Source organism: Suricata suricatta, chromosome 14 (genome assembly GCF_006229205.1).
Source record: "Suricata suricatta isolate VVHF042 chromosome 14, meerkat_22Aug2017_6uvM2_HiC, whole genome shotgun sequence".
NCBI classification, from domain to species: domain Eukaryota; kingdom Metazoa; phylum Chordata; class Mammalia; order Carnivora; family Herpestidae; genus Suricata; species Suricata suricatta.
The window spans coordinates 39,728,459-39,743,969 of record NC_043713.1 but is presented as its reverse complement, the minus strand read 5'-3'; the positions used below and the strand labels follow the sequence as shown (position 1 = coordinate 39,743,969).

At 39.4% G+C, this 15,511-nt stretch overlaps 1 protein-coding gene across 1 annotated transcript in view; it reads left to right on the top strand.

Annotated features, from left to right (window-relative positions):
* DSG2 (desmoglein 2) overlaps positions 1 to 15,511 on the top strand; it is a 59,966-nt gene that overhangs the window by 17,355 nt on the left and 27,100 nt on the right. The gene's annotated exons all lie outside the window — the stretch shown is intronic.

The window sequence follows — 15,511 nt, the reverse complement described above, 5'->3', positions numbered from 1 at the left end:
GCACGACCTGCCTGCCTCCGCCCGGACGGAGCCCGACGCCCGGCGCTCCCTCTTTGTGCCCGGAGGGTGGGAGAGGGCCGGGCAGGCTGCGGCGAGCTGGGACCTCGAGGCTTCGGGAAGACCTGCCGCGGCGCCGCGGGCGTGTGCGGACCTGTCCCGCCACCGGCCCCGGCGCCTTCCCGGGCTCCGATGTGTGGGGGTAGTGGCCCCGGAGCGGGGAGCCGCTTTCCTGGAGATCCAGGCTTTGTCTGCGGTCTTTTCCCTCCGACGGGCAACATGGAGGCAGGAGCCGGGCCTCCTTCCAGGAGGTTCGCGATGGCCTCCCCGGTCCCCGGGGCTGCCGCCTCGCGTCCGCCTCGGGGGCCCGGCCACACCGAGGAAACACCTGTATTCCTAGACGGCAGCGAACGGCTACAAATAGGGTATTCAAAAACCGCATTTTATTAATTTAATTTAATGTTTGGTAAAGCCACGTTACCGTTAAAATCACCCACATAGAGTTTTAACGGCAAGTTCACAACGTTGGTGTTTTAAAGCAACTTCCTGGTGTTAAAGGCAAGACACATATGTAATAGTAAGATTTTTTTTTTTAATTTAAAATGTGATAGGAATCGATGTGCAGGGCCACAGTCTAATTCACTTTTGAGAAGTTACGAGAGAAAAGGGATTGAACCATTGGAAAATACTGTTCGGTCTCTAGAGCTCCGTTTCTTATGCTTGGTTTGTGTGCTCAGATTGGATTTTAAGTATATTTGTTTTCCGTTTATTAAAGGAACTGCACATGATTAAGAAATGTGTCTGGCTTAGGGGGGTTTGCTAAATGGGATTTGATAAAGTGAGTTTTCCTAAGTGTGGGCTCACCTTCCTGAAACTTAAAATATGTGTTCAGAGAAATTAGATACAAAATCATACTCCGTTTTCTTATATAATGGTTAACATTTTTTATAAAACACACAAGTTCATTCTCTATATTACAAGTTCTAACTTCAAAAGATTACCTTCTCTTTATTGAATTGCAATAAGGGGAAAATATATTTTATCTATTTTTATATTAATATATTTATATATGATTAATATTAGTTTACTATATTGATAGATTTTTTTTCTGGTGTGTGTGTGTGTATCACAGGAAAAAAAACATGACTAATCCAATCTAGGGATTTCAGTGAACTCTCGCTTGGAATTATATGATAATTAAAACCTCTGGCACACCACTTCAATTTCACGCTCTATTTATCCGCTTCATATTGTTGAAGTCATTGAGGTAATTTTCAGCTCAAGCTATTTTGTTAATGAAACTTTTCTGCGATAATTTAGGATTTTCTTTTTGTCCTCCAAAAGAAGAATAGGGCAACTAATACCCTCACTGTGATACCACCTGGCCAAGGAGAATTCCAAGCTAATATAGCACCTGGCTTACTCTGAGGGTTAAATACTAAATTCCTTTCACTTAAAAGAAATTGCCTTTATCCTCAGATGGTACAACACGCAGGCCAATTCAAATACATTTACGGAGAAATAGGTGATAATTTACACATATTTTCTATGTTAGCAACCCAGTATTCTTACTCTTTTGGGCAATAATTGACTTCTTTATAAACGGTTTGTAACTAACTGAACTGGAACAGATTCTGGGCTATTTTTTGTATTTTCTATTCTACTTTTTGTGATATGCATTTGAGTATGGTTTTTGTTTTTTTTTGTTTTTTTGTTTTTTTGTTTTTTGTCAGTGAGCAGTGGGCCGTTCAGCATTTTGCTCCCAAGATGTTGTTGGAAAGTGTACTCTTTGGTAAAGAATGGAGAGCAGTCATCTATCATTTTCCTCAAGGAATTCTTGAGGAAATAGGTCTTTTATAGAAGGGAATATCAATTGTATTCTGTACAGGTCAGAGTTCAGTTGCAGTGCAGATAGCAATTCAGTGTAGCTAGATAAAGCAAGAAGGGATTTATTTCAGGGCATTAAGTTGACTGCATAAGTATAGGAAAGATTGAGGAAGGGGACTTCATTGTGAGGTGTCAGTAATGACACAAAGCCACACAGCCGAACCCCACCACTTAGGGAGCTGGTACCTCTCCTGTGATCAGAAACCAGCACTGCTACCTCCACAGTGTGGAAATTGCCCGGATCCGGTTGCTACTTTTGCTGCCAAGTCCAGAACCATGCCGCGTTTACTAGGAGGCATACCAACTGAATGTACTAGGACCCTGCCTCTTGGCATCCATTAATTAATCTAGCGATAGACACTAGAACGGTAATAAGATGCTGCAGAAACTCAACTACATCTGCATCTCAGCTTGCCAGCAAGCAGAGCAGACATGTCTGCTTCCTTCTCCTTCACTTCCTTCTTTCAGATCTCATGTAAATGCTGGCAGAATGAACCTAAATCATGGTTAGAACTTCAGCTGCAAGGCAGTCTATGACATGTGGCCGTTAGCTCTCCTGTGCAGTTCAGGAGACACACCAAAAGGGTGATACTGATCCACATAACTATCACATTGTCATTTAAGGCCAACTCTATCAAAATGGAAAGCAGAAACAATTTTGTGAATAAAACCAGTCTTCCTCTTCAAGGTTTTTTTTTAACCTAAGATCCACCAACTAGCAAATGCTCCACAGGGAGAATTCAGAGGGTCCTTAGACATGACTGGGAATAAATTACGTATCTGTTCTTACTCATCTCTATCTGACTTTAGCATTTCTTTAAATTATGAGTGTAAGAAAAACACTGCCTGGGAGTTAGCAGTACCTGGGGCATCTGGGTGGCTCAGTCGGTTGGGCACCCAGCTTCGGCTCAAGTCGTGATCTCGTGGCTCATGAGTTCCAACACAGTGTCAGGCTGTGTGCCGACAGCTCAGAGCCTGGACCCTACTTCGGATTCTGTGTCTCCCTCTCTCTCTCCCTTCCCCTGCTCATTCTCTGTCTCTCTCCTTCAAAAATAAGTAAATATTTTTAAAAATTTTTTTACATAATTCCTTTGGGGAGCCTGGGTGGCTTAGTTAGTTAAGTGTCCGACTCAGGTCATGATCTCACAGTTCATGAGTTTGAGCCCCGTGTCAGACTCTGTGCTGACAGTGCAGAGTCTGCTTGGGATTCGATCTCCTTCTCTCTCTGCCCCTCCCCTGCTCATTCTCTGTCACACACTCTCTCTCAAGAAAAAATAAACATTAAAAAAAATTTTAAGTAGATAAATAAAAATTAAAAATCCCTTTGGTTAAAAATTTAAAAAAAAAAAAGGATTAACAATACCTGCGTCTTTGTCACAGTAGAATTCACAGATACTGTCACATCATACTACAGTTATCTGAAAGTACCCTTTATTCTCATTACTAATATACTTTCTTTTAGATCTAATTATTAACGTGTTGATAATGCAGTGCATGATATCACTGTACCACAAATTGGTATTTCTTAAATTCTGACAACTATTTCAATAGAAGGGGCTCATTTATAATTCAGTGCTTTTTATTAGGTAAACTTAAAAATAGTATTTGGGGAAAGGGTCCAGAGGCTTCACCAGGCTGTGAAAGAGAGCAGTTGGGGGAGAGATTTTCCAATGGTTGCCTCAGTTTTGGCTTTGACTAAGTGAGCTTGTTTTTAAAAATCAAACAACATTTTAAGGATTAAGTGATTGCAAATTGTGTTATAAACGGTTATATCCACTGGTGTATTCGTTTGTTAAGGTTGCTATAACAAAGTACCAAAAATTGGGTGGCTTCACACAGCAGAAATTTGTTATCTCACAGCTCTAGATATTACAAGTCTGAAATCAAGGGCTACATTCCCTCTTAAATCTGGAGGTTTCCTTCCTTGCCTTTTCCTGATGTTTGGTGGTTTGCCAACAATCTCTGGCATTTCTGGCCCTTTCGATACATCACTTCTATCCTCCATCTTCACTTAACGTCCTTGCTGTATCTCTTCATATCATCTTACCTCTGCACATGCCTGAGCCTATGTCCAGATTTCCCCTTTTCATAAGTTCTCTGGTCATATTGGATTAGGGATCACACTAACGACCTCAGTGTGGTTAAATCTGCAAAGATCCTGTTCCAAAAAAGGTCACATTCTGAGATTTTAGGGGTTAAGACTTCTCCATACGCTTCATTGAAACATACATTTCAGCACATAACAAGTAGGTTCAACTATCTAGAAATTATCAATTACATTGGCATTGTGCTTAATGTTTTAATATACAACTAGATAACAGAATTTAGAGTAAATTCAAGTGTAAATTAGATGATACGTATTGAAGCCTATAAGAATAATCAGTTACACCCAGCGATTTTAGAAACATGATTACACATTTGTTTTTGTTTCTAAAAGGTTATGGGAAAATGTCAGCTCTTAACAGAAAATTCTTTAATACTGAACTTATAGAGAATTACTGTTAAAAAAAAAAAGTATGAGCATTTATTTTGGCTAAATTCTTCCCAATCATTAGACAGTCCTGATGAGCTAAATTAAAATCCCCAAAGCTGAGGTCCAGAAATATGTATTGATAGAAACTTTCCAGTTAATCTAATTGTCAGACAGGTGGAAGAGTAAGAATTTACTGGTCTCAATTTTACAAAATACTTTATTCATGAATGAAGCATACAAATATTTATATGGAAAAAATTATACATTGCATAGCAATTGGCATTTTTTAAACTGCCAAATTATAGTAAAAGTCAGAAGCCTTAATTGAAATAATAAATAAGCTTTAGATCAATTTGAGTGGTCTTCATCACAGCTTTTTTCCCCCTGTTTTTCAAAGTGCCACAAATTTTAACAGTTGAATAACACTTTTCAAACATATATGATGAGAGACTCTTTTCTCAGTCAAGTTTATCATAAAGTATCAAATGTATACCACATATGACATTGTACCATTTTTGTTGATTTCAAATTATTAAAAATTATTAAGATTTTTATTATATGCAAAGCTTAGGGATAAGAATCAAGGAATCTAGAATACAAGTATTTATACCATAGTCTAAAGGTAATATGGTAATACTCACAAGAAAAGAAACTATGCAGAAACTAACCACATATGACCACTGTTTAGTGACACCTAGGTCAATTTTAAACAACATAATAGACATTCGTGGGAGACCACGAAAAAACCAGACATGTTCTGTCCTTATGGTGTTTATGGTCTTGTAAAATTTCCAATTGGGTTATAGTAAGAAGAGCAATGATTAAAGAACAGATAATACTATGGAGCCTACGGAATGAGCTCCAGCACTGATCATCCCAGCCAAGATCTGAGAATAATTATAAACTAGTGAGATGATCTGAAGAGAAGGAGGGAAAAGAATGTTCCAGATAGAAAAAAGAGCATTTGCAAAGGCCTGAAGACAAGGGTGCGTGCTTGGAAGAAATGAAAGAGTTCATTATAGCTGGAATGTAAGGCAAAACAACATGTGGAAAGATGAGTGCAGCCTTCCTGATACCAAGGGAAGCCACAAAGGGCTAATTAACAAGTAAGCATTTTAAGGGAGGTGTTCAAATCATTAGGAAATTAAAAAGATGAATTTTGGTTAAGTTGGTCAGGAAAGAGTCTAGAAAGAAGAGATAGTTGTTGACCAATTGGGAACAATTTTGCCTCATTATTTTTTCAAAAAGGGGATTTTTCCAAACTTTGGGATGTTGTAATCAAACACAGGCAGAGTACAGTGGAGGGAGGGTGCAGTCCAGTAGGAGAATTGGTTTGGGAGCAAGTGTTCTCAAGGAAATATTGGAAGGGGCATTTTGGTTGTCACAAAGCCCAGGATGCTACTCGTATTTAACACTTGCAATCCAGGGATGCTACACCTCCAACGTTCTTCAGGACCTTCAAGAAAAATTTGGCTACTCATGAATGTTTTTCTTATTGTAAATGCCCGCAGCACTCCCACTGAGAAATGGTGATAGACAAATCGTGAGAGATTCTAATTAGGGATTCATCTCATCTCTGTTCTCTTTTGAAAATGCACATATCAGGACAACTGGGTGGCTCAGTCGCTTGAGTGCCCAACTCTTGATTTTGGCTCAGGTCATGATCCCTGGTTCGTGGGATCTAGCTTTGCATCCCCCTCCGTGCTGCGTGTTGAGCCTGCTTGGGATTCTCTCTCTCTCCTTTTGCCCCTCTCCCCCACAAGTACTCTCTCTCTCTCTCAAATAAAAGAAAAAAAAATGCAGATATCTCTGGTTGATTGAACCCTGATACATTCATTCATTCAACAAATATTATTTTTTTAATGTTTTTTAATTTATTTTTGAGAAACAGAGAGAGACAGCGTGAGTAGGGGAGTGTCAGAGAGAGAGGGAGACACAGACTCCCAAGCAGGCTCCAGGCTCTGATCTAGCTGTCAGCACAGAGCCCAATGCGGGGCTCGAACCCACAAACTGTGAGATCATGACCCGAGCAGAAGCCGGATGCTTAACCGACTGAGCCAGCCAGGTGCCCCTCAACAAATATTATTGAGCACCGACTCTGTGCCACACACTTCTGTGTCTCACATCAAAATCACACCTGCATGGGAATTATTTGCATCAGTTAAGCAGGTGCTGCCTTGCCGGGTGAAGAATGAGAGGGCAGATTTGGGTGGAAATGAGATGAGAGTTCAGATTTCCTTTATTCTAAAGTACCTCCATCCATTACTCTTTCAAGTTCCCTACAATGCAAACTAAAAAAATAAACTAAAATTAGGAGGAGGGTTCAGATGGCAATGTAGGAAAATCCTGATCTCCCCTCCGCACACAGACGCAATAAATCTACAACTATATATGGAATAATTCCCTGTGAAGGGGACCTAGAAATTGGGTCAACAGAGCCTCCACAGCAGGGACAGCAACAAGGTAGAAGACAACAGTAGTAAAATCAACCAGGTCTGTGATAATTAGTTAAGGAATGCACAAAAGAACACGATCTATGACTATCACATCAAAAATATAAAACACAAATGGGGGTGGCAAAAATGTAGTGCTTTTAGAAAGCATTCAAACTTAAGTGACCACCAACTTAAAATAGATGACTATGTACATAGGTTGTTATATATGAACCTCACATTAACCACAAACCAAAAACCTATAATAGATACACAGAAAATAGGGGCGCCTGGGTGGCTTAGTCAGTTAAGCCTCCAACTTTGGCTCAGATCATGATCTTACGTTTGTGGGTTCGAGCCCCGCATCGGGCTCTGTGCTGACAGCTCAGAGCCTGGAGTCTGCTTCTGATTCTGTGTCTCCCTCTCTCTCTTCCTCTCCCCATTCATGCTCTGTCTCTCTCTGTCTCAAAAATAAATAAAACATAAAAAAGTAAATTTAAAAAAATAAAATGAAAGGCTTTCAAACAACACCAAAGAAAGTCACAAATCATAAGAGAACAAGAAAAGAAAGAAACAGAACTACAAAAACAACCAGAAAACAGTGAACAAAATGGCAATAAATACATACCTGTCAATAGTTATTTAAATGTAAATGAACTGCGTGCTCCAATCCAAAGACACAGAGTGGCTATCGGGGTAAAAAACATCAAGACCCATCTATATGCTACCTCACAAGAAATTCACTTCATATCTAAAGGCATACACAGACTGAAAGTGAAGAGATAGAAAAACATATTCCATATGCATAGAAACAGAAAGCAAGCTGGGGGTAGCAATACTCAGACAAAATAGACTTCAAAACAAAGACTGTAACAAGAGACAACACAGGGACCACATAATGATAAAGGGGTCAGTTCAACAAGGAGATACACCACTTGTAAATATGTATGCATCTGATACAGGAGCACCTAAATACGTAAAGCAAATATTGATAGACACAGAGGGAGAATTGATGGTACTACAGTAACAGTAGGGAGCTTTAACACCTCACTTACATCAATGGATAGATCATCTAGAACCAAAATTAAGAAGGAAACATTGACCTTGAATGACACAGTAGACCAGATGGAGTTAGTAGATTATTACAAAACATTTTATCCAAACCCAGCAGAATACACATCACATGTTAGACCACAAAAAAAGTCTCAATAAACTTAAGATTGAAATCCTATCAAGCATTTTTTCTGACCACAATGGCATGAAACTAGATATCAACTGCAAGAAAACTGGAAAGAACACAAGCATATAAAAATTAAAACATGGTGCTAAATATCTATTGGGCCAATGAAGAAGAAATCAAAGAGGAAAGGGGTGCCCGGATGGCTCAGTCGGTTGAGCAGCTGACTCTTGATTTTAGCTTAGGTCATGATCCCAGGTTGTGGGATCAAGCCCCACATCAGGCTCCACACTGAGCATGGAGCCTGCTTGGGGTTCTCTCTCTCCCATTACCTCTTTCCCTTGCTCGCTCACTCTCTCTCTCTGTAAAAACAAAAAAAAAATTTTTTAAGTACGTTGAAATAAATGAAAATGAAAACACAATGTTCCAAAAGCCTATGGGATATAGCAAAAGCAGTTTTAAGAAGGAATCTTCTAATAATACAGGCCCACCTCAAGAAACAAAAGAAATTTCAAATAGACAATTTAACCTTTCACTTAAGGGAACTAGAAAAAGGAGAGTAAAGCCTGAAGTTAGTAGAAGGAAGGAAATAATAAAGATCAGAGTAGAAACAACTGAAATAGAGGCTTAAAAAAATTAGAAAAGAAACTACAGGCTGATTTTTTTAAAGATAAAATTGATAAACTTTCAGCCAGATTATCAAGAAAAATAGACGAGCCTAAATAAATAAAATCAGAAATGAGAGGTTAAAACAAATACCACAGAAATACAAGTGATCATCAGACTGCTATTAACAATTTATATGCCAACAAATTAGCAACCATTAGAAATGGTTAAATTCCTGGAAATAAACGATCATCCAAGAAAGAAATGCATGTAAATTAGTACAGCCACTGGGGAAAACAGTATGGAGGTTCCTCAAAAAATTAAAAATAGAATTACCATATGACCCAGCAATTCCTCTTCTAGGTATTTATCCAAAGGAAATGAAAACACTAACTGAAAAATATATATGTGCCCGTATGTTCATTGCAAGCCAACACATGAAAGCAACCGAAACGTTCATCAGTAAATAGATGTGAGATAGATAGACAGATAGCCACCCAGACACCCCTCGCTGTGCACTACTTTTGTTGTCTAGTATCTTTCCTCCCTACTCAAAAGGCTTCCCCAGGATCTAAGCTTAACAAGTCTGAGAATTACATCCTTCTAGCCACTCAGATTTTCAGGATCCTCTCCCCGCTTCCCCTATCCTCCATATAGGAAGCATTGCCAAGGATTACCTTGCCTTCACTTGGGGTTCCTGAGTGGCTCAGTCAGTTGAGCGTCCACCTTTGGCTCAGGTCATGATCTCATGTGAGTTCGAGCCTTACATCGGGCTCTGTGCTGACGGCTCAGAGCTCAGAACCTGGACCTTTTTTTGGATTTTGTGTCTTCCTCTCTCTCTCTGCTCCTCCCCTCTTCTCTCTCACTCTCTCTCTGTCTCTCTCTCTCTCAAAAATAAATAAGCATTAAAATTTTTTTTTAATGTATTTACTGTCCTATTAGTCATCAGTCTGGCCTGAACTTTCAGATAATTGATTTAGTTTCATTACAAGTTAGAATTTTTCTACAAAGGAAAGAAAAAAGAGACAAGAAATGTAAATTAAGATTTTCCTAATTTCACAGATAATAGCCCTGCAAAAAGATTCATAAACTTTCTAAAGCCCTGATTCTCACAGTTTTTAATTTGGCCTCCGCTTATGTATGTGAGGCCAATTGAAAATGCGTTTTCCATTTTGAACCTTGGCGTCAACTGTTGCCTTACTGACAGACCAGCGCCATCTAATGGTGAAGAGGGACAGTCTGAAGCTCTTGGTTTTCTTAAGCTTATGGGGATGGAAATCTGATTTTCTTCATTTTTAGTGTAATTTTCAGGAATATATTGTAGCAAAAAGGTGGAAACAGCATCATTTTTGTCTGTCAAATTATGTGAGATATTTTATATAGATTTATTAAGATTTTGCTTGATTGCAAAAGCATTCATGGCAGTTATAGAAAACACATACCCATAAAATGGTAAAATATTTCAAAAATAATAAGTGCTCAAGATCAATAAAACTTAAACTAGAAGAGATGTAAAGGAGGAGGAAACACTACTTAAAGTAATCCTGTTATATTGATTACTTCTAAAATGAAAAATCTTCTTGTGATAGATATCACTCAGTTACTGAATTTCCTAATTTAGAATCTATCATTTCACACATCTTTGTAGTTGAGGGTTTTTTTTTAATTTTTTTTTTTTTGAGAGAGAGAGAGAGAGACAGACAGAGCACAAACAAAGAAGGAGCAGAGAGAGAGGGAGACACAATATGAAGCAGACTCCAGGCTCCAAGCTGTCAGCACAGAGCCTGATGCAGGGCACGAACGCACAAACCGTGAGATCATGACCTGAGTTGAAGTTGGATGCTTAGCTGACTGAGCCACCCAGGCACCCCTGTAGTTGAGGATTTATTATCCAGTCAATGAATTATCCAGGTTTTATTCCTTCCTTTCCTTTGCTACTCTGGTTTAATACACTGGTTTTCAAAGTGTGATCCCCAGACCAACTGCGTTGACATAACCAGGAAGCTTGTTAAAAACACAGATCTTATGCCCCTTGATTCATAGACTGATGATTGGAAATTGTCTGGGGGAAGCTTGCAGTCTGTATTTTAACATGGTGATTCTGATGCCACTCCAGCTTGAGAACCACTGCTGACATCTCCATTAGAAGATAATTGGGAAGACAAAAGAGTAAATATTTTAAGAGCTTATGTTTAATTACTTGTTAGCAACTCTGGTTTTTTTTTTAAATGTTTTAAGAACCAAATAAAATAACATTGACTTTTCTGGACCTTGAGTTTAAATGTCTATATCCAGGAAGAAATAGGTAGGAGCAGTCTATGTTTACACAAAACTGGACATAAGAATTCACAATGTGACCTAACAACTCAAGGGTGACACAGCATTGCCAAACCCATATTTTTAAAAAATTTTAAGGCAGTTAATGTTTCCAAAGAAAATATCTTTTTCTTTAAAGCTAGCTTCAATATGACTCACTCAAAGCCCTGTTACATTAAGATTAGCCCAAACATTAGAGGAACAGGTGAAAGGTTAAGACAAATCATATAATTTATTACATTCAGTCTTAAAGTATGTAGTTTTATTATCTAAAATTCAAGTTCAGAATTGAAACATTAAAGTTAAAAAATACTGGGGCTCCTGGGTGGCTCAGTCGGCTAAATGCGGCACAGCTCAGAGCCAGGAGCCTGCTTCAGATACTGTTGTCTCCCCCTCTATGTTCCCCTCCCCTACTTGCACTCAGTCTCTCTCTCTCTCTGTCTCTCAAATATAAACCGTTTTTTAAATTTTAAATAAAGTTAAAAATACTGCTTTTCTTTGCTATTGAGGTTTTTTTTTTTAAGTAACAACTACAATAACAATTTATATATAAATTCGAATTTGGAGGTTCTTCTTAAGTTTTTTAATGTTTATTTATATTTGAAGAGAGAGTGACAAGGACAGAGACAGAGCACAGGTCGGGGAGGGGCAGAGAGAGATGTAGTCAGAATCTGAAGCAGACTCCAGGTTCTGAGCTGTCAGCACAGAGCCCAATGCAGGGCGCAAACCCATGAGCCATGAAATCATGACCTGAGCCAAAGTCGGATGCTTAACCAACCGAGTCACCCAGGTGCCCCATAAGTTAGTGTTTTTAAGAGAACTACTCTAAGAATTGTATGTAATGTATGGGTCATATATAAATTGGATAAAATATTATATAAATTTTTAAGTTGGTATTTTCTTTTTTTTTCCATAATATTTTATTGTCAAATTGTTTTCCATACAACACCCAGTGCTCTTCCCTTTAAGTGCCCTCCACCTTCACCACCACCTCTTTTCCCCCCTCCCTTAAGTTGGTATTTTCTAAATGAATTATAACAGTCATTAAAAAAAAAAGACATTTTGTAAAAACTACATCCCCTCCCTCAAGAAAAAAAAATTTAAAGAAGATTAAGAGAAAAAGTATAGTAGGTGAAATTTTAACGTAAATCTGACGTCGTCAGGTGGATCAGAGTAGCTCAAAAAATTACTGGTCCACACTTACTGCACTGGGTCACTTGAACTCTTACAGAGGTCCTGCCGCGACCTTCGTGGGGCGACAGAGGCTACTCTAGCTCGGTCTGTACAAACAGAGAAATCAGGATCTGCCATCGGTGGAAATAAACCAGTGGCATCCATGGCCCAAATGTCATTTTATTTCCTTTAGATTATTTTCGCCAAAGCCAAAAACACTTTAGGAATGGATTGGAGGATAAACCAGAGATCCTCGGTGGCAGTTTCTGGTTTTGCCTTCCACATAGTAAAATGGAGAAACAAAGAATTTTAAGACATTCTTTGGAAGGGTGGGTGAGAATGAGAAATGACACAGGTGTTTCTGTGATTATCCAGTGGGTGGGCATGACTTTGAAGAACAACAGGCAAGTGCTGGACCTCTATTTGAATCCTTAAGATTGTCTAGCTACTGACTTTCCCTGAATAGAAACAAGCCATTAGAATGCCTCAAGTTTGAAACAGTTTTTAAACTACTTTGTATCCCTCTACACTTCTTCTCTAATATGATATCTACTAGTTTGAGATATTAAAATGTAAGGGTTCACCTTACTATGGGTTCAGAAACGTGGAAGAAATCTTCAAGATCATTATTTCAGATCAAAAACAAATTAATCAGGAGGAGATGTCGTCTAGTGACTCATAAGTCCTCCTGAACTCTGCTTATTAAACTATCAAGGTAACTTCATAATAGGAAGCCTTTGCTAAAGGTGCTGACGCTGAGAACAAACAGTACATTTACTGATAGTTTTTTGCAGTGACGCTTGACTTTCCCTCATGCCTCTGCCAAAGAAAAAATATTTTCTTACGGTTACTAGGAAGACCAGTTTGACAAGATGAGTAGGATCCAATGGTAAAAATAAAAACTGATTTTTTAACATTAGTAAATTGGGAAAGCTTTTGAAGGATTTTTCAGGTTTATATAAAAATACTACTTCTTTGGGAACAAAGACTAGAAGTTTATTTTCCCTTTTCAGTCTTTTTTTTTTTTTTAGTTTATTCATTTATTTTGAGACAGGGAGAGAGAGAATGTGCATGTGAGCAGGGAAAGGGCAGAGGCAGGGAGAGAGAGAGAATCTCAACAAGGCTCCAAGCCTGATGCAGGGCTTGAACCCACAAACCGTGAGATCATGGCCTGAGCTGAAGTCAAGAGCCAGACAGTTAACCGACTGAGCCACCCAGGCACCCCCCTCTTCAGCCTGTTTTTTTACATTTATTTATTTTTGAGAGACAGAGTGCGAACAGGGGAGGGGCAGAGAGAGAAAGAGACACAGAATCTGAAGCAGGCAGCACAGAGCCTGGCGTGGGGCTGGAACCCACAAACCATGAGTTCATGACCTGAGCAGAAGTCGGATGCTCAACCGACTGCACCACCCAGGCACCCCCATCCCTTCAGTCTAAAAGGCACATACTGCACATGACACTTTTCTGTCACCAAGTTCCTGTGAGAAAAAAACTATAGATTTCATACTTGGGAGAAACCATAATGGTCATCTTGTCCAGGCATTCTTCCAGTGTTTGAAGCCCGTTTACAACATCCCTACAGGATGTCCCTCAAACTTACAGAGCTGGAAATGTTAAGAGGCCAGTAGGAAGAAGTAGGAATGGAGGACAGAAGTTAGAGAGAGTCGGTTATTCCACTTACATTGCCTGCAATTTGGAAATTTGAATAAATCCATAGTCCCCTAAAATTTGTATGACCTTCTTGACTAGGTATTACAGCAGCTTCAAGTCAGACACATGGTCCAAATCTGGGTTTCTCAACCTCAGCACTTTGTCACTTGGAGCCAGATAATGCTTTGTTGGGGGAGCCTATCCTGTGCATTACAGGATATTAAGCAGCATCTCTGGTCTCCACCCACCAGATGTCAGTAACACCTCACCCTGGTTTGACAGCCTCCCTGTCATCCATGCTGGCTTCAACACCAAAAATGTCTCCAGACATTACCAAATATCCCAGACGGCTTCAAGGTGGGGGAGGAAAGTATACATGAAGTCTCCCCCCAGTTGAGAGCCACTGGTACAAATTAAGGAAGTGCTCTGGAAACATCCAGATTATTTACTTGGAGTAAGTAGAAAGGAGCAGTTAAAATCTTAACTATTCCCTTAATCAAATAAACAGTCCCACAATTAACAAAATGTTAGTTCAGTTCTCTTGGGGGGGTGTGTGCGCATGCACACACTCACGTGCACGTGCAGATGTGGAACAAATATTTCAATCCATCATATTTTATTAAGCTTCTGTGAGAACAGGCCACTGCTGTAGGGGCTATAAAAATGCAGACAGCATAACGGCTTGTAGAACTATTCCACGACACCCTCAGCTTTAAGATGCACATCAATTTTTGTAACTTTTTTTCATAACACATGGAAATACATACAAATCACAAGTATACTGAGTTACTGTATTTTCAGAAACTGAACACAGCAGCCAGCTTAAGAAACAAGATGACCAGCACCCCGAAAGGCCTAACATCATCCCCACTGACTCACTTCCCTCTTGCACCACCAACCTGGGTTACTGATACCATTCCTACCCCATGCCTGGCCCTCCCTTTGCCAGAGGGTCTGCCTGACTTACTCCCCCATCCCATTCCAGTCTCTCTGAAGATAAAATCTCTTCTGAGAGCCTCCTCACAGCCCTAAATCACTCTCTACCTCCCTGTCCCCGCTTTAATTTTCTTTACAGCTATCACAACCTATTTTTGTCCATCTCTCGAACAAGTTAGAATCAGTCCATTGAAGAATCTAATTGGAGGCATGAATGAATCCAAATTTCAGAAATATTAAGATGAAGAACATGCAAATCATAGAATTAAGGAAATACCACCATAGTTCTGTTTACTGAATGCTTGCTATGCACCCATCACTGCAATAGTTACTCTCATGTATTATGTCTTTCAATATGCATGGTGGCCCTGCAACATGGGTGTACATTGTTGCTTTCAGATTCAAGTAACAAAACCCAACTGAAAGTAGATTTTTAAAGGGGATATTTAATATCTCTAGAAAATGGCCTATAGATGGGGTGGTTCCAGTTTTGACTAATTTTATGCCTCAGAGATGTTATGGTTTCAGTTTGGTTTCTCTTGTCATTTTATTGGCTCTCTCCTTATGGTCACAGATGGCTGTAGCCATTCCAAATGCAGTGTCCTTGCTCAGCAATCTCCAGTAGCAGGTAAAGAGAGAGGTACATACACTTCTCTTCTTATCAAAGACGAGAGTCTTTTCCAGGCTCTCCAGATATCTCATTGGCCAGAATTCTCTTATACGTTATTATAGGTTGAATGTTGGTGTCCCCTCCCCCCCCAGTTCCTGTGTAGATGCCCTAACTCCCAAAATGATGAGATGATGCCCTTAAAAGAAGAATTCAAGCTCAAGCTTTTCCTCCTTGGGTGAGGACATAGCAGGAAG